The 19,077-nt window shown below is 43.3% G+C and overlaps 1 long non-coding RNA gene and 1 pseudogene across 1 annotated transcript in view; both read left to right on the top strand.

The window, feature by feature from the left end:
* Positions 1-12,229, top strand: part of LOC122209709 — a 30,840-nt gene extending 18,611 nt beyond the window's left edge. Inside the window, exons 4-5 of the long non-coding RNA XR_006197720.1 lie at positions 960-1,089; positions 11,895-12,229. This is a non-coding gene — a long non-coding RNA (uncharacterized LOC122209709). The remainder of the gene's footprint in view (positions 1-959; positions 1,090-11,894) is intronic.
* Positions 2,815-3,411, top strand: LOC122209708 (annotated as a pseudogene).
* Positions 12,230-19,077: the final 6,848 nt, after the last annotated feature.

The raw sequence follows: 19,077 nt of genomic DNA, 5'->3' as shown, positions 1-19,077 counted from the left end.
TAACTGGAGCACCCCATCTTGAGATTATACAATAAAATGAAAGGGAGCATAAAATTCAATATATTGATTATGATTAAAGATGTAAAATAAGAAATCCAAACTATAAGAAAATAAACACCCTAAAACTCCGTGGAGGGGTGTCTGGCTGGCTCGGTTGATGGGCACATGACTCTTGGTCTCCGGGTTGTGAGCTCTAGACCCACGTTGGGTATAGAGATTACTTAAAAATAAAATCTTTATTAAAAAAAAATCCTTTGTATATGACAAAGAACCAAGTAGAGTTTCTAAAAATGAAAAATGTAGTAATTAAAACAAAGATCATAATAAAGCCCTCAAAACATGGATTGAATAGACGACTGAACACCGTAGAAGAGAGGATCAGAGAACTGTAATACGAGATTTCAACAAGTACAGAGAGCTGAAATGATGAAAGAAATATGAAAAAGAAGTTAGGAGGGGCGCCTGGGTGGCTCAGTCGGTTAAGCGTCCGACTTCGGCTCAGGTCATGATCTCACGGTTCATGGGGTTGAGCCCCACATCGGGCTCTGTGCTGACAGCTCGGAGCCTGGAGCCTGCTTCGGATTCTGTGTCTCCCTCTCTCTCTCTGACCCTCCCCCATTCATGCTCTGTCTCTCTCTGACTCAAGACTAAATAAACATTAAAAAGAATTTTTTTTAATTAAAAAAAAAAAAGAAAAAGAAGTTAGAAGACACAGACAATAGAACCAAAATATTCAACATCTATCTAATAGAGTTTCCAGAAAGAGTATAGTTCAGAGAGATGAGGTAGAGGTAATAGCCCAAGATAGAATGGCTAAGGATTTGCTGGAATTGTTGAGCCATGACTCTCAAGAAATGAGGACCACTGTGAATCCTAAACAATGAAAACATAGGTCCATGTAGATTCCCACAGTAATAAAATTCAGAAAAAGGTATACAAAAGCATTTTGTCTCTCCCAGATCCTTTCAGGAAGAATTGCTAATGATGTACTTCAGGAAGAAGAAACTTGTACTCATACAAAGGAGTGAAGAATGATGGCAAGTGACGGAAGCAAGATCTTGGCAAAGGTCTTGGCTCAAAAAAGCAACGGTAAGAACGGGTAAAATTATCAAAAACAACCATTTCAGTACTCTGGAAGTTAACCAAAGGCAGACAGCAAATTGAAAGGCAATTCAACAAAACACTTGAGAGCCTCAGTAATAACAATGGCGTCTGTGACATTTTACTACCAGGTGACTCCCGTTTCCCTTCCCCCAACCCCAAAGGCCAGGACATGGTAGCCACGAGAATTGGCTGCCTTACTGCTGCTGGAGGGGCTGACCTGATTTCGGAGCTCTGCAAAAAAAAATTCATAATTGAGAGGTGATGTTGAAAATAATATCAATTAGTGGCAAAGCATTGGGGGAACGCCAGTGTCATGGCCACCTAAGGCTTCAGTGCCATTTGGGACAAGCAAGCGACCAGCCAAAATTTTGAGAAGATCTGGGGCACAAGATAGCCATGGGGGACTTTGGGAAGCACCAGCGTATTCCTGGGGATCTAGAAGCACACACACACTAAGAGCTGCGTGTACATGTAGGAGGGGACTCAACCCTGGATCCCTGGCTGACCATGAGGGCCTATGAGGCAGAAAGTAAAATCCAAGTCAGACTTGTAGCCTGCCTGACTTTTGTGTTCCCCAGCCCACACTCTAAGGTCCAGCTGGCAAAGGGCAGAAAGAAGGCGCTCCTTCAAGGTATTTAAGGAAAACTTCTGACCAACTAATGACTGGCCACTAAGCTGTGCTGAGCCAGGAGTGGTCCCTAGGAAGGCTGGTTTAAAAACAAAAATAAGAACTAAAACAAGCAAGCAAACTGAACAGAGGCTTTGGTTGTCCCACACTGCGGGGAAGACAAAACATACAGAACTAGTCCAGGCAAGTCACCAAATGACCAACCAGACAATAGTGACGAAATCTACAATCACCACCTCTGGGAGCTCAGAAGCCTGAAATACATTATCTAAAATGTCCCATCATGGGGCGCCTGGGTGGCTCAGTCGGTTGAGCCTCCGACTTCAGCTCAGGTCACGATCTCACGGTCCGTGAGTTCGAGCCCCGCGTCGGGCTCTGGGCTGACAGCTCGGAGCCTGGAGCCTGCTTCCGATTCTGTGTCTCCCTCTCTCTCTGCCCCTCCCCCGTTCATGCTCTGTCTCTCTCTGTCTCAAAAATAAATAAACGTTAAAAAAAAAAAATTTAAACTGTCCCATCTTCGACAGAAAATTACAAGACAGATCTCATTTAATCCTCCCCACAGAGGAGTTTCTAGCTCACATTCGGGGAAAATAAGGCTCAGAGAGATAAAGTCACTTGCTCTAGATCATACAGCAAATACACGGCAGAGCTGACACACTAACTCTGTGTGAGTGATGTGCAGAGAAACAGGAGAATAGCCCAAACACAGGGAGAAAAGCAGTAACTAGGAACTTGAGTTGGAGGGGGGGCCCAGATGCTGGACTTAGTACTGACAAAGCAATGACAAATATGTTCAAAGAACTAAAGGAACACATAAAGGATGAAAGGGAAGTATGATAGTCACTCATCAAGTAGAAAATGTCAAAAGAGAGATACTGATTTTGGATGTTCTGTTGAGAACAACAGTGAGAAAAAATTTCTGTTGTTTTAAGTTGAGTTTTTGGCCATTTGTTACAGCAGCCGCCAGAAGCTAAGACAGACAGACACTAAATGTAAAAACCGTATGCTGTGGCTATTGGGAGTGCGTTAAAAATACATAGCCATAGGAGGTAAGATGGTGAGCTTGCAGTGAGCGTATGTCAGGGATGAAAATAGGTACGCCTGGAAGCAGATTTTAAAAGCAGTTTCTCCAGGTCGTCTTCTTTCACACCACCGGATAAGCATCTTGAGTCACCATGGTATTAGCGGCAGTAGAACGGGTGATATCAGACAGAACTATCCGGAAACATTTTATTTCCAATTCAAAACGGAGCTTTATATTGTGTTTGCCATAAATCTACGTATTTGCCTCTTCCAGACGACTATGACTGCAAAGTAGAGCTTGCTTTGACATCTGATGGCAGGACGACAGTATGCCCTTCTGTGGACGTTCCGTATGAACAAACAAAACCTATCCCACGGCCAGATCCTGTGCATAATAATGAAGAAACACATGATCAAGTGCTGAAAACCAGACTAGAAGAAAAAAATGAACCCTTTGAGCAAGGACCTATGATAGAACAACTTAGCAAAATGTTCTTTACTACTAAGCACCGTTGGTATCCTCGTGGACAGTATCGTAGACGTCATAGGAAGCTGGATCCTCCCAAAGACAGATGATATTGAGGTTTTCAGGGATCAAAGAGATGTTATCTTGGGTCTTATTTGCCATTTGAGAAAATGCAATTGAGTATATTCACTGTTAGATAGCAAAACAATAATAAAATGTCTTTTTATATATTAAAAAATATGTATAACCATAAATATATGTATTTGAGAATAAGATATATATTTTTTTCTTAATGTTTATTTATTTTGAGAGAGAGTGTGTGTGCATGTGCAGGGCAGGGGCAGAGAGAGAGAGAGACAGAGAGAGACAGAGGGGGCGAGAATCCCAAGCAGGGTCCTTGCTGCCAGTGCAGAGCCCAATGTGGGGCTCAAACCCACGAACCATGAGACCATGACCTGAACCAAAATCAAGATTTGGACACTTAACCAGCTGAGCCACCAGGCGCCCCGAGAATAAGATATATTTAAATAAGAAACAGTGAACTAATAACCTCAGAGACTTAGTAAAAGAAAACCAGAGTGAATACAGAGAAAATAGAAGGGCAGAAATTAAAGAAGCACCAAACAGATAAGCAGTAAGGGAGATATGTCAAAACAAACAAACAAACAAACAAACACCTGTGGCAAAATTACCAGAAAAATACGAGGCACAAGTTAACACTTTTAGAAATGATAAAGGGGACTGAGAGCAGAGATTTAAACTATCCATCCTTTTCTAATAATAATTAGAAATCTTAGGGGTGCCTGGGTGGCTCAGTTGGTTAAACATCTGACTTTGGCTTAGGTCATAATCTCACGGTTCATGGGTTCGAGCCCTGCATTGAGCTCTGGGCTGACAGCTCAGAGCCTGGAGCCTGCTTCAGAGTCTGTGTCTCTCTCTCTGCCCCTCCCTCACTCCCACTCTGTCTCTGTCTCTGTCTCTCAAAATAAATAAAACATAAAAAAAAAAAAAGAAAGCTTAGGCCAAAATGGTGAGTTTCCTAGACAAATGCAAATTAGGGGCGCATGGATGGCTCAGTTGGTTAAGCATTATTAGCCTCTTGGATTCAGCTCAGGTGATGATCTCATGGTTCATGAGTTTGAGCCCCTCGTCTGGCTCTGTGCTGACAGTGTGGAGCCTGCTTCAGACCCTCTCTCTCCCTCTTTCTCTGTCCCTCCCCTGCCCAAGCCCTCTCTCTCTCTCTTTCAAAATAAGTAAACTTTAAAAAAACATTTAAAAATGCAAATCATCAAAAAGGACTCAAGGTGACATGGAAAATCATCAAAGAAATTGGTATTTTATTAAAAAAATTTTAGGGGCCCCTGACTGGCTCAGTCAGTGGAGCACGTGACTCTTGATCTCGGTGTCGTGAGTTTGCGCCCCATGTTGGGTGTAGGGATTGCTTAATTTTCAAAAAACCAAAATAATTTTTAAGGGGCATTATTGAGATAATTCACATACGATCTAATTCACCCATTTAATGTATGTAATCCAGTGATTTTTAATATGTTAACAGGTTGTACAGCCATTAGCAGGATCTAATTTTAGATCGTTTTCGTGCCCTCCCATCGACAAAATTCCTTACCCATTAGCGTTCTCCCTCCCTCTTGCGCCTCCCTCCTTTCTTTGTCTATGGATTTGCCTACTTTGCACATTTCATGTAATTGGAGTCACGTAACGTACGGCCTTTTGTGACTGTGTTCTCTCACTTAGTACGTTCTCGAGGCGAGTACATGTTGCAGCGAACATGAGTACTTTATTCCTTTTCATCGTCGAATAATATTCCACGTGTCTGGGTATACCACCTGTTTATCTCTTCACCGGTTGATGGATATTTGGGTTATTTCCACTTTGGGGCTATTATGAATAATACTGCTGTGAACATTGGTGTCCAAGATTTTGCGTAGACATCTTTTCAGTTCACTCTGAGAAACTGCCAGCTCTTTTCCAAGCTGGCTGTACCATGTAACCTTCCAACCAGCAGCGTATGAAGGGTCCGTTTTTCTCTACAACCTCCCCAGTGCTTCTTAGTGCCTGTCCTTTTAATGATAGTCATCCTAGCGTGGGTACGAAGTGGTATTCCATCGTGGTGTTTGGTTTAAGTTTACTTATTTATTTTTAGTCATCTCTACACCCAACATGGGGCTTGAACTCACGACCTCAAGCTTAAGAGTCACATGCTTTTCTGACTGAGCCAGCCAGGCACCTCATGTGCTTTGTAATTCTTCATTCAATATCTGCCTTTGATGATAAACGTCCAGATTTTCCATTAATTATGTGTGATACCTGACTGGGTGAGCACAGCAACAACAAATGACAGTATCATACATTTCTCTTTATCCTACTGTCTACTGCCACCATCTTGGCATAAGCCCCCACTGTGTTTCTCATGGATTATCATGAGTGTCTCCTATTGACTTCCCTGCCTAAAGTTTCACTGTTCGCCAGTTTCCAACATATGCTTCACCTAGCAGTCGAAGTGGGTTTTTTTAAAAAAACATTAATTTATTTATTTTGAGAGGGAGAGAGAGAGCGTGTGTGCACATGTGTGAGTGGGGGAGGAGCAGACAGAGGAGAGACAGAGAATCCCACGCAGGATCTGTGCTGTCAGCACAGAGCCCGACACGGGGCTCGGTCTTACGAACCAAGCTGTGAGATCATGACCTGAGCCGAAATCAAGAGTCGGATGCTCAACCGACTGAGCCACCCAGGCGCCCTTCGATGGGAGACTTTAAAGAGAGGGATTGTTTCTATTTAACGGTCTTTTTCTTGAATGGCATTTTAAATCTTCCTGAAATGCAACACTCATAACAGCTTTATGGATGACTTCTGCTAAACGTTCAAGGAATTGCACCAATGCATAATACATACTCTTTTGGAAATAGAGAAAAAGAAAAAGGAACAGTACACACAGATTCTATGAGGTTAGTATGAGCTCAATGCAAAACAAAGCAAGGACTGAGTGCAGGATAAAGGGAGAGGGCCACCTTCTTCCGAATTATGCGTGTAGGTATCATCAAAACCTCTCAGCCAACAGAATCCAACTGGATGCATAAAAATGAATACATTAGAGGGGCGCCTAGGTGGCTCAGTCGGTTAAGTGTCCAACTTCGACCTAGGTCAAGATCTCACGGCTCGTGGGTTCGAGCCCCGCGTCGGGCTCTGTGCTGACGGCTCAGAGCCTGGAGCCCGATTCAGATTCTGTGTCTCCCTTTCTCTCTGCTCCTCCCCTGCTCGTGCTCTGTCTCTCTCTGTCTCAAAAAATAAACATTTAAAAAAACCAAAATTTAAAATTAGAGACAAGAAAAGCGTGCTTACTTTTGCCATGTGTGTTCAACATTCTATGGGCAGTACAAGCCAGCACAGAAAAGCAGGAAAAATAAACCAGTGGTATTTGAACTGGAATAGGTTACATTGGTTCAAAAAAAAAAAAAAAAAAAGAGAACTATGTATATCATCTACATTGAGGGCTTCCCTGTTTATGGAAGACTTACCAACACTTGAAAAATTCACTTTAATTTGTGTTTGGCAAGTTTGAGCTTCTTTTTTTTTTTTTAATGTTTTTTTTTTTTTTCCTAAGTGTTTATTTATCTTTGAGACAGAGACAGACAGAGCACAAGCTGGGGAGGGGCAGAGAGAAGGAGACACAGAATCCGAAGCGGGCCCCAGGCTCCAAGCTGTCAGCACAGAGCCTGATGCAGGGCTCGAACTCGTGAACCCCAAGATCATGACCTGAGCCGAAGCCGGATGCTTAACTGACTCAGCCACCCAGGCGCCCCGGCATATTTGAGCTTTTTAAAGTAAAATTTTAGAACTTTACGTGAGTGGTTTGGGACCAACCTCAGCAGGAAGCAGAGCCCATTTTATATATACATAATTGCTCTGCTGCGTTGACTCAGCCGCTTACAAGATGGAACACACTCTAAAAGAAGGAAATTACATAATTTTATTTTATTTTATTTTATTTTTTTTAAATGTTTATTTATTTTTGAGACAGAGAGAGACAGAGCATGAACAGGGGAGGGGTAGAGAGAGAGGGAGACACAGAATCTGAAACGGGCTCCAGGCTCTGAGCTGTCAGCACAGAGCCCGACGCGGGGCTCGAACTCACAGACCGTGAGATCATGACCTGAGCCGAAGTCGGATGCTTAACCGACTGAGCCACCCAGGCGCCCCGGAAATTACATAATTTTAAAAACCATATTAATTTGTGTAAGACAACTGGCTCTGCCATACACTCTGATGAAAAGGTAGTAACTTGATTTCTTACTTAAATGGTATTTTTGCAGTCGAAATGATCATTGGAGTGACACATGAATCCACCGTTTGCAACATCGTTTTATTGTATTCCAAAGTGCTGTGTTGATTTGCCAAAATTTTGTAACTGGGAGAAGGAATTGCCTGCTTTAAATTGTCTTTTTTTTAAATATTTATCTATTTTTTAGAGAGCTTATTTATTTTTTTTGAGTGGGAGCGGGGGAGGGGCGGAGAGAGAGGGAGAGACAGAATCCGAAGCAGGCTCCAGGCTCTGAGCTGTCAGCCCAGAGCCCGACATGGGGCTCGAACTCACGGACGGCGAGATCACGACCTCAGCTGAAGTTGGATGCTTAACAGACTGAGCCACCCAGGCGCCCCAAGAATTGCCTTCTTTAGATATGTATTTCCATAAGTCTTTGTGATTTAGAGTGTCATATTACAGGCTGATTATGTTCATAGAAAACTATTACGGGGCCCCTGGGTGGCCCAGTCGGTTGAGCATCTAACTCCTTGTTTTGGCTCAGGTCGTGATCTCATGGTTTTGTGAGTCTAAGCCCCGAGCTGGCCTCTGCACTGACAGTGTGGGGCCTGCTTGGGATTCTCTCTTTCCCTCTCTCTCTCTCTGCCTCTCCCCTGCGCTCTCTTTCTCTCTGAAAAGTAATAAATAAACTTTAAAAAAGAAAACTATTACTTACATTTTGCAGCGCCCCAGACTTAAACAGAGGAACAGTTGTTGCCATCTTTTAGCATTCTAGATTTGCCTAACTTCTAAAATCGCCATGTGTCAAAAATCACACTTCCGTAATTGCTAAAGCATGATATGTCAGATTATTTTAATGTAGTCACGTTTTGAAGTAATTGTGACCACAAAGCATTCTTTTTAAAAGGAGACTTGTGTGTTTGACTTCCAAATCAATTCCAGCATAAATCCCAGGTACTTAATGCTTTTTTTTAAATGTTTATTTATTTTGAGAGAGAGACAGAGAGTGAGCAGGGGCGGGGCAGAGAGAGAGGGAGACACAGAATCCGAAGCAGGCTCCAGGCTCCAAGCCGTCAGCGCGGAGCCTGATGCGGGGCTCGAATCCACAAACTGTGAGATCGTGACCTGAGCTGACGTCAGTTGCTTAACCCACTGAGCCACCCAGGCACCCGTCCTCTTATTTTGTTTTTTTGATGTTTTTACATTTATTTTTGAGACAGAGACAGAGCATGAGCAGGGGAGGGGCAGAGAGAGAGGGAGACACAGAATCCGAGTCAGGCTCCAGGCTCCGAGCTGTCGGCACAGAGCCTGATGTGAAGCTCGAACCCACAAACCGACTAACCGTGAGATCATGACCTGAGCCGAAGTTGGACACTCAACCGACTGAGCCACCCAGGCGCCTCGAGAAATGCTTATTTCTGGTTACCGAAGGCCAGGTGCCACGTGGAAAACAACACAGTTGGTGAATTTTCTTTCACGGTTCAGCGCATGCAATGACTAAGTATTTCTGATACGATTGTTGCATAGACAGCATTTTGCTGAAAAGCCATTAGCTTTTGCCTCTATTTTATACTGCTAACGTAAGCGACCAACTTGTCAGGTTTTTTACGAAAGAGAAAGTTAATATTTGCATGCAAACCACATAGTATCCTAAACTCTGTTTTCCATTTAAAAGATTGTCTACAAACCCCATGTGATCACCTCAAGAGATGCAGAAAAAGCATTTGACAAAACTCAATAACCGCTTTTATGATAAAAATCCTCAAACACACTCGGAACGGAGGAAAACTCTCTCAGCCTGAGAAAAGGCACAGCTTAATATCACACGTGATGGTGAAAGGCTAGGACAAGACAAAGACGTCTGTTCTCACCACTTGCATTCAACGCTGTATCGAAAGTTCTGGGCAGGGCAATTGTGGAGGAAACACAAAGTCATCCAGACTGGAATGGAACAGTTAAAACTACCTCTATTTGCAGATGACATGATAAGGTGTCCAGAAAACCTCAAGAGGGATGCCTGGGTGGCTCAGTTGGTTAAGCATCCAACTCTTGATTTCAGCTCCGTCATGAACTCACGGTTCGTGGGCTGGAGACGCGCGTCGGGCTCAGATCCTCTGTCTCCCTCCCTCTCCGACCCTCCCCTGCTTGTGCACACGTACTCTCTCAAAAATAAACATTTCAGGGGCACCTGGGTGGCTCAGTCGGTTGGGCGGCCGACTTCAGCTCAGGTCATGATCTCACGGTCCGTGAGTTCGAGCCCCGCGTCGGGCTCTGTGCTGACGGCTCGGAGCCTGGAGCCTGTTTCGGATTCTGTGTCTCCCTCTCTCTGACCCTCCCCCATTCATGCTCTGTCTCTCTCGGTCTCAAAAATAAATAAACATTAAAAAAAAATTAAAAAAAAAAACAAAAAATAAACAAAAAATAAATAAAAAAATAAACATTTCAAAAAAGAAAAGATCGTCTCACAGGTCTCTGAGGCTCTGCCCATGTTTTTAAAAGTATGTCGTCCTTGTGTTTCTCAAATCGGATAACTTCTATTGATGTATCTTCAAGTTCACGGATTTTCTCCGATCGTCTCCATTCTGCTATTAAGCCCGTCTGGTGGATTTTTTATTCCAGATATTTTATTTTTGCATTCTAGAATTTCCATTTGCTTCTTTTTCATAGTATCCATGTCTCTGCTAAGATTTCCCATTTTTGAATTTATTGTGAAAATATCTTCCTTTACTTTTTTTTTGCAGAATTAGAATAGCTACTTTGAAATAAAATATTATAGGGCTAATGTCCACATTTGGGTCAACATGGGAAGGCCTTGGAAGATTTTCTTTTCTCTTGAGATTGGTCATGTTTTGTTGTTTGTTGTATGCTGAAGATTTTAGATTTTAGATTAAATTTGTGACTATTATGTTGGAGAGATTTCCTGTGTTGATTTTTTTTTAAGTTTGCTTGTTTGTTTATTTATTTAGAGAGAAGGAGAGAGAGCAGGGGAGGGGGAGAGAGAGAATCCTAAGCAGGCTCCATGCTGTTAGGCATGGAGCCTGACTTGGGGCTCCAACCCACGAACCATGAGATCATGACCTGAGCCGAAACCAAGAGTTGGATGCTTAACTGACTGAGCCACCCAGGTGCCCCTGATTTTTTTTTTTTTTTTTTAAATCAGGCAGTTAATTTGGTGCACTCAAATTCAAACTCTTATCTTTTGGGCAGCAACTGAAATATCAGTTCAGTTCTTTTGTGTGCCTTGAATCTGCCCTGGTATGCATGGTGTAGGGATCAGCCAGAGATGTGGGGAGACTGGGACTCCCCTGGATCTCTTCTTTTCACAGTTCTCCCTTACTTGCCATCAGCTGTGTTTGACCCAAATACTGTCCTCAGGTTCTTCAAGCCAGAAAGATTAATTTTAGATTGGACAGAGCCCTTACGATATGACACTGTCTTGACCTCAGACTGAAAGCTATAAGAATAGAAGACACACTGTGCCAGTCCCTTCTTCCAATTTTTAACTCCTCTTCAGAATCTGCCTTGGTTCACCCTCCAGTGCCTTCCTGCTATTTGCAAATATTTGTCTAGAGTTTTCAGTTGTTGCCTGTGGGGATGTCAGGTTTGTTGAGTGCTTACTCGGCTATACTGGATGTGAACCAGCGTTTCCAACTTTGATGATGAAGAACATTAACCGATAGATTAAAACAACTTCATGAAGCCCAAACTGGATCAATGCCAAGAGAATCACATCGAAGCCAACCAGAGTCAGGCTGCTGAAATCCAAAGGGAAAGAGCAAATCTAAAAAAGAGACAAAGGAAAAAGAACGCGCAAGAGAATAGGAATAACGGCTAACACCTGATCACAACGGGTGGATGCCAGAAGACAATAGAAAGACAATGTGCAAAGGCTGAAAATACAACCTGTCTGCCTGGAACTCTATGCCCAGTGGAAACAGTTTTCAAAAATGAAGGTAAAATACAACTCTTTGGATAAAAGTAGAGAAAATTTGTCTCTAGCAGACAGGCACTATGAAATCGCAAGAGGCTGTTTATCAGAGAGGAAATGCTACCAGATGGAAAAAGATCGAAGGGAAAGAACGAAGAGAACCGCAAATTATAACTATGTAGGTAAAAGTAAAGGCTATTTTTTTTCCTCGTCTTGATTTATTTAAGGAAACTGGTGTTGATTTCTCGTCTTGATTTATTTAAGGAAACTGGTGTTCAAAGCAAAAAAATACTAATAGTGCATGGTGAGGCTTATAACTAGCATGCGTAGAAGTAACACCCACTGCAGTAATTGTACAAAGGATGGGAAAAGTTAGCGGAGTTACGTTTGGGGAAGGTCCTTATATTATGTGTGAAACAAACATTAATTCAAGGTAAACTGAGTTAACGGTTAGTTTTGTAATCTCTAGAGCAATCAATCAAATATACAGAGAAGGATAACTCAAAAGCCAAAGAAGGAGATAAAATGGAATTCTAAAAACAAAAGCAAAAACAAAGAACTTAATCCAAAAGAAGGCAAGAAAAGAACACAGGAACGAAGGTGGGAAGCAATAACTATCACGTTAATAATGATATTAAATGTAAGAGGGTAAAATGTTATTAATGGCAGAGTTTGAAAGATTGAATGACAAAAGAAAACCAACTCATATGCCTTTTGCAAGAGATGCAGGTTGAAAGTTCAAACAGGTAAAAAGATATATCATGTAACCACTAAGTAAAGAGATACAACATGTAGCCACTACCATAAGAAGGGTGGAAATGGCTACATTAAAATCAGAGACAAAGGGCATTTCCTGAGGATAAAACGGTCCATTCATTAAGAAGACACAGCTATTCTTGTGGCTGGTAGGTGGCTCAGTCGGTTAAGCGTCCAATTTCGGCTCGGGTCATGGTCTCATGCTTCGTGGGTTTGAGCCCCGCGTTGGGCTCTGTGCTGAGAGCTTGGAGCCTGCTTTGCATTCTGTGTGTGTGTCTCTCCTGCTCATGCTCTCTCTCTCAAAAATAAAATAGAACATGAAAAAAAGAAAAGACGACACAGCTATCCAAAATCTGTAAACACCCAATACAAGAGCGTCAAAATATAAGAAGCAGGGAAAGTGTAGCTTTTCAACAAATGGATTAAGGACTCTAATTCCAGAATATATAAAGAACTCTTACAACTCAATAATATGAAGAACATAACCAATAGGAAATGGCAAACATTTTTATTTGTTTATTTTTAAATTTATTTTTGAGAGACAAAAAGGAAGAGAGCGGGTTGGGGAGGGACAGACAGAGGGAGACAAGATCTGAATTGGGCTCTGTGCTGTTGGCAGAGAGCCCGTTGCAGGCTCAAACTCAAAAAATGAAAGATCATGACCTGAGCCAAAGTCAGACGACTAACCAACCGAACCACCCAGGTGCCCTAAAAATGGCAAACATTTTGAACAGGTACTTGGCCAAATGAAATATACAGGTGGCAGATAAGCAAATAAGAAGATGCTCAATATAATTGGTCACTAGAGAAATGCGTATTAAGTTCACTATGAGATGCCGATGGCTAAAAGCAGAGACTGATGATACGTGTACTGCCCTTAAAGATGCAGAGAAAGGAGAACCCCTAGCCATGGCTGGAGGAAACTAACAAGGGTACAGTCACTTTGTCAGTTTCTTTCTCTCTTTCTCTCATAGAGACAGAGAGGGCATAAGTGAGCAAGGGTCAGAGAAAGAGAGAGAGAATCCCAGGAGGGGCAGAGGGAGAAAGAGAGAAGCGGAGCTCATGTTCACCCAGTGTGGGGCTCGAACTCACACTGACCTGAGCCAAAGTCAGAGGCTTAATGCCTGAGCCATCCAGGCACCCCTGGCAGTAGGCGGTTTCTTATAAAGTGAAGCATAAACATACCAGGACCCAGCAATTGCACTCTTGGGTATTTATTCAATAAAAATGAAAACATACGTCCTTATAATGGCTCGTATATGGAAACCCAAACCCAGGAACAACCAACTTGTCCATCAACAGAACTCAGAAACAAATAGAGTACATTCAAACAATAGGATACAAATAATGCAATGCAGAGAATAAAATACATCTATACTCAACAGCATGGATACACCTGGAAAGAATTAGGTTGAACAAAAGAGGCCAGACATTAAAAAGTACATGCTGTCTGATTTCATTTACTTGAAGTTCAGGAACTGGAAAATGTGCTCTAGGGTGATAAAAATCATAGCAATGGTTGCCTCTTGGGCGGTAATGGTGGGGATTGATAGGGAAAGCCCCAAGGGAACTTTCTGGAGATAGGGAAATGTTCTCTACCTTGATTGGCATGGGAGCTACATGGGTGCGTGCATTTATTATTCTTCCAATTGTGCACTTAAGATTTGTGCATTTTGCTGTGTATAAATATTACCTAAAAATTATCTTGGCAGTTTGCTTTCTGTATTTTATATTTTAGGCTTATTTGGTCTGTTTTTTTCCCCCCTCGCTAATTAATGGAGTCCTGGACAGGAGGCTTGGAAAAGCTGCTAATAAAGAAAAATCTTAGCTATAAAATTTTATAGCTTAGTGTCCTTAAGCTGCAGAAATGCAGATATGGAATGTTATAAAGCCATTTCTGATGAAGTAAGTTGAGAGCATCACAAAAATATCATTTCTGTACTCCAGCCCGACGTGAGAGTGTGCAGATGTATAATCCTTTTCTAGAAGTGCAATTTGTTCAAATGAGTTTTTTAAGACACCCGGGCTTCAGGGTTTTTTACTGTGAGCTTTAACCAGTAATCCCCCAAAGTCTGCATTCTTGTTATCTTATTTGATAACTTGTTGTCCTTGTGGTAATGTTTAATTTGTTGTGTATTCTTTTCATGTATATAGAAGATATAAATAATTAAGTTTCTTTTTGTTAAGTCAGGAAAGAATCGTTGACGCTTTGTTTTCCTTTTTCCTACCTACAAAAATTTAATAAAACTCCAAATTGATTGGATTTCTTATTCAAACAGAGGGTTGTGAAGTCTGAGTCTCATTTAAATTTATAATGCTAAGAACTGGGCGTACAAAGTGTTGATGGACTTGTTCGATGGAGAGGTCAAGAGGTTAACATAAACAGAGAGTAAATGTTGAATGATGGATGATGTAATTATTGAATGAATAATTCAGCTGTTCATCCTGAGGGTAAGATGGCAGCCGGGAGTCCTAGATCTTGTAAGTTCAATTACACATGATTTTATCCATGAACTTATCCAGCAAATATTTCAGCCCTACTCCTGGTACCAAGTACTGTAGCAATCAGGGACTAGTCTGGATAATGGAAACCAAAACTGATAATTTACCGGGGCCCAAAGCTCTAAGCGGTATCTCCATGAAATGCAGCTGGTGTTCAGAACCCTAGGGAAAGGATGTGCCCTTGGGTGGTGCCCAAACTGCTGAGAAGGTGGTGTCCTGCTGCCGATGCTTGGACCACTCGAGAGAGCGCTTTGGGCAGCCTGGACTATGCGTGTTGCAGGTGGCTAGGGGCAGAAGCCAAGTGCTTGCTGCTACTTGAGAAAATACAACCAGTGGCAAACTGGAAGGAAGGCCTTTCTCCCCTTTGGGTATTTTACAAAGTCCCTTTAGTGCTTCCTCCCGTGGTCAGAAGTTAGAAGGAAATCGGCGGGCAAGAGAAAGAGACCTTCAAAGGTGGGATTGTGAAATTGATTTGGTTAGGTTTTCGACCTTGAACCCATGAGTTATGATTTGGTTAGGTTTTCGACCTTGGACTCGTGAGTTAGTTAACCCAATTAGGTAACCCAATGTGGTGTGGAAACAAATGGCCAAGGAAAACTGTAAGGATGGTGAGGTGGGCTGGCTATCCTCACTACCCTGCAGAGTTACAGGAAGAGAAGGATTAGCTTGGGGCTTTAAATTCTCAGCTCAAGTCATGCTCAAAGAACCAGACAGATTTGTTAGTTAATTAATTAACTAAAATATTTACTGATTTTGGGGGGAGAACGCAAGCAGGGGAGGGGCAGAAAGAGGGGGACAGAGGATCTAAAGGAGGCTCCACACGAACAGCAGCGAGCCACATGCGGGGCTTGAACCCATGAGCTGTGAGATCGTGACCTGAGTCGAAGTCATGACCTGAGCCGAAGTCATGACCTGAGCTCAACCGACTGAGCCACCCAGGTGCCCCCAGATAGGTTTTATGGTGGCTGTATCAGCTGTTGCTACGTCACAAATTATTCTAGAATTTAGTGGCTTAAAATAATCAACATTTATCTCATAGTTTCTTAGGGCCTGGAATTCAGAACTGACTCATCTGTGCTGACTCAGGGTGTCTCCTAAGCTTGCAGTCGTGAGACTGGCTGGGGCCACGGTCAGCTGAGGGCTTGACTAGGCTGGAGTGTCTATTCAAAGGCACTACCTCACATGGCTGGAAAGTGGGTGTTATGTTGATTTCTCCTTTCAGTTCTAGCTGTTTTTGCTTCGTGTATTTCAAAACAATGTTTTTAGATGCATACACATTTTATTTTTTTATATTAAAAAAAATTTTTTTAACATTTATTTATTTTTGAGACAGAGAGAGACAGAGCATGAACAGGGGAGGGTCAGAGAGAGGGAGACACAGAATCTGAAACAGGCTCCAGGCTCTGAGCTGTTAGCACAGAGCCCGACGCGGGGCTCGAACTCACGGACTGCGAGATCATGACCTGAGCCGAAGTCGGCCGCCCAACCGACTGAGCCACCCAGGCGCCCCAGATGCATACACATTTTAGATAGTTATGCCCTCTTGGTTAGGTGGCTCTTTTATCATTATTTAATTTGCTCTTTATCCTTAATCATTTTCAGTTCTGAAGACTACTTTGATATTAATTGACTTGAATCTAAATATAGCCAAGCCAGCTTAAAAAAAAAAAAAAAAATCAGGGCGCCAGGGTGGCTCAGTCAGTTAACTGTCCAACTCTTGATCTTGGCTTAGCTCATGATCTCACGGTTCATGATTTCGAGCCCCAAGTCAGGCTCTGCCCTGACAGCAGGGAGCCTGTGTGGAGTTCTCTCCCTTCTCTCTCTGCCCCTCCCCGACTCGTTCTCTCTCTCTCAAAATAAACTGAAACAAAATTTTAGAAAATTAGTGTTTTGTGGTATATGTCGTTCCATCCTTTTAATCTACTGTATCATTATATTTCGTTTCTTTTCCTGTAAATATAAATGGCATATAAATTATTTTATTTTTTTAAAGTTTATGTATTTATTGGGGAGGGGCAGAGAGGGGGGTGGAGAGAGAATCCCAAGCAGGCTCCATGCTGTCGGCACAGAGCCCGACATAGGGCTCGATCTCATGAACCATGAGATCATGACCTGAGCTGGTATCGAGAGTTGGACACTTAACCAACTGAGCCACCCAGGTGCCCCTCCACGGATTGACTTTTAAACTCCTGGACCACTATTACATTCCTGGGATAAACCCTACTTGGTCATAGTACATTATTTTTATATATTCCTGGATTGTATTTGCTAATACTTTGTTGAAGATTCTTGCTTTTACATAATATATTTTTTAACGTTTATTTATTTTTCAGAGAGATAGAGTGAGAGCAGGGGAGGGGCAGAGAGAGAGGGAGACAGAATCCGAAGCAGGCTCCAGGCTCTGAACTGTCAACACAGAGCCCAACGTGAACCCATGAACCATGAGATCATGACCTGAGCTGAAGTCGGACACTCACCCGACTGAGCCACCCAGGCACCCCTACTTTCTTATTCTTTTTAAAAAATATTTTTAAACTGAGCTTTATGCCCCATGTGGGGCCTTAATTCATGACCCTGAGATCAAGAGTCACATGCTCTACCGACTGAGCCAGCCAGGTGCCCTTACATATTTTCTTTGCTGTGTGTCCTTCAACTAACTTTTCCTTCCCACACCATTTTCCTTATTTGATGTCAACATATTGATCTTGATGGTGAACTTCACTATTGAAGTCTTTCAGTTACAGGGAATACTCAAGTGGAATTCTGCCTGGAATTAACACAGGTCGATGGATACGGTGTCTCTAGCATGTTCTTGTCCCTCCCCTTTCGGAAGAGAATGACGCATCTGTGTACAAAGCATCCGTGCTCCTTGTTGGGGTCGAAGCACAAAATTGTGAGACTCATATGGAGATCGAGTGTGGTAGGAAGGTGTGTATGGGTGGTGGGTAGCCAAAGGGGTGGACTGTGCTGGTTACTGTATCTCAGCCCCAAGCCCACTCCACTTTCTCTTCTGTGATGCTGTTGATGGATTACCGAGAACTACATTTCCCAGGCTTCCTTGCCAGCAGGTTTCCTGTGAAAGTGGGCCTGCTAACAAGGGTGAGCTGAGGGAGACCCGGAAGTGAGACATAGGAAGGGACTTGCTTGTGCTCTCCAGCACTCGTCAGCAGCAGTGGGTTTTAGCTCCAGCACGTATCAGCTTTGTACCCCCTTCTTAGAAGTTCCAGCATCGACTGCTTAGAATCCAACCCTTTGTCCCAACACATATCAAAAATCCAAACACTGGTTCCTAGGGCTCCTCCCTCCAAGGTCCTAGCCCCCTTCCAAGATTACCCTTAACTTCCCCTTCTGGTACAGGTATTTGTGGCCTCGGGTAGTCCCCTCTCACACTGATTTAGGGTTGACCTGTGTGACCAATGGAACATGGTAGAAGTAATGCTCTGACTTCTGAGATTGGGTCATAGAAGGCAGTGGAGCTCCCGGTTTGCTCTCTTGGGAGGCTCACTCTAGAGGATGCCACAGGGACACTCAAGGAGCACTGTGGAGGGGCCCCGAGAGGGACTGAGGCCTCTGGTCATCAGCCGGCATCAACTTGCAGCTCTGTGAGTGAGCCCCATACAAGGTCCTTGGGAGTCCAGCCCCGGTCACACCCTCAAAGGACTGCAGCCCCAGACGGTATGTGACCACAACCTCAGGAGAGACCCCAGACCAAAGCCACTCACCCAAGCTGCTCCCAGTTCTTACAGAGAAGTTGTCAGCCACGAGCGATTACTGTTCTTCTGGGCCACTGAGTTTAAGCGCTGCTTTGCTATGCCAACACCCGATCACTAAAGTAACCCCTCTTGCCCTCAGGGCCCCTGCCAGGGGGTGGTAGCTGCTTTCCAAAGTTCACCATCTCTGGGTCATCACAGTATCTACTTTTTGCCCTTCCGCTGTCTTTCGACCACTATATAAGCAGTTCCCTGGATGGGGGTGCCTGGGTGGCTCAGTTGGTTAAGTGTCCGACTCTTGATTTCGGCTCAGGTCATGATCTCATGATTCCTGAGATCGAGCCCCTGCTTGGGATTCTCTCTGCCCCTCCCCGGCTTGTGCACGTGCTCTCTCTCAAAAATAAATATTAAAAAAAAAAAAAAAAAAAGCAAAATAATTCCCAGGGTTAAGTGCCCTCTATTTGAAAAAGCTAGTGTGGTTTTCCTGATGGGATCCCTTAAGGTTTAGAAAGAAGAAAACATTAAACGAAAGCAATACATTCCATAGTATCTCATCCGGCCAGGACTCCACTGCTGCCCTGTGCCTGGCCCTCCTGCTCGTCCCCTCCTGCCCGTCCCCACGTGCCCCTGTCCCTCCTGCCCGTCCCCACCTGCCCCTGTCCCTCCTGCCCGTCCCCACCTGCT

Source organism: Panthera leo, chromosome E3 (assembly GCF_018350215.1).
Source record: "Panthera leo isolate Ple1 chromosome E3, P.leo_Ple1_pat1.1, whole genome shotgun sequence".
Taxonomy (NCBI): domain Eukaryota; kingdom Metazoa; phylum Chordata; class Mammalia; order Carnivora; family Felidae; genus Panthera; species Panthera leo.
The sequence above is the reverse complement of the archived record's forward strand: the minus strand, read 5'-3'. Positions and strand labels throughout refer to the sequence as shown.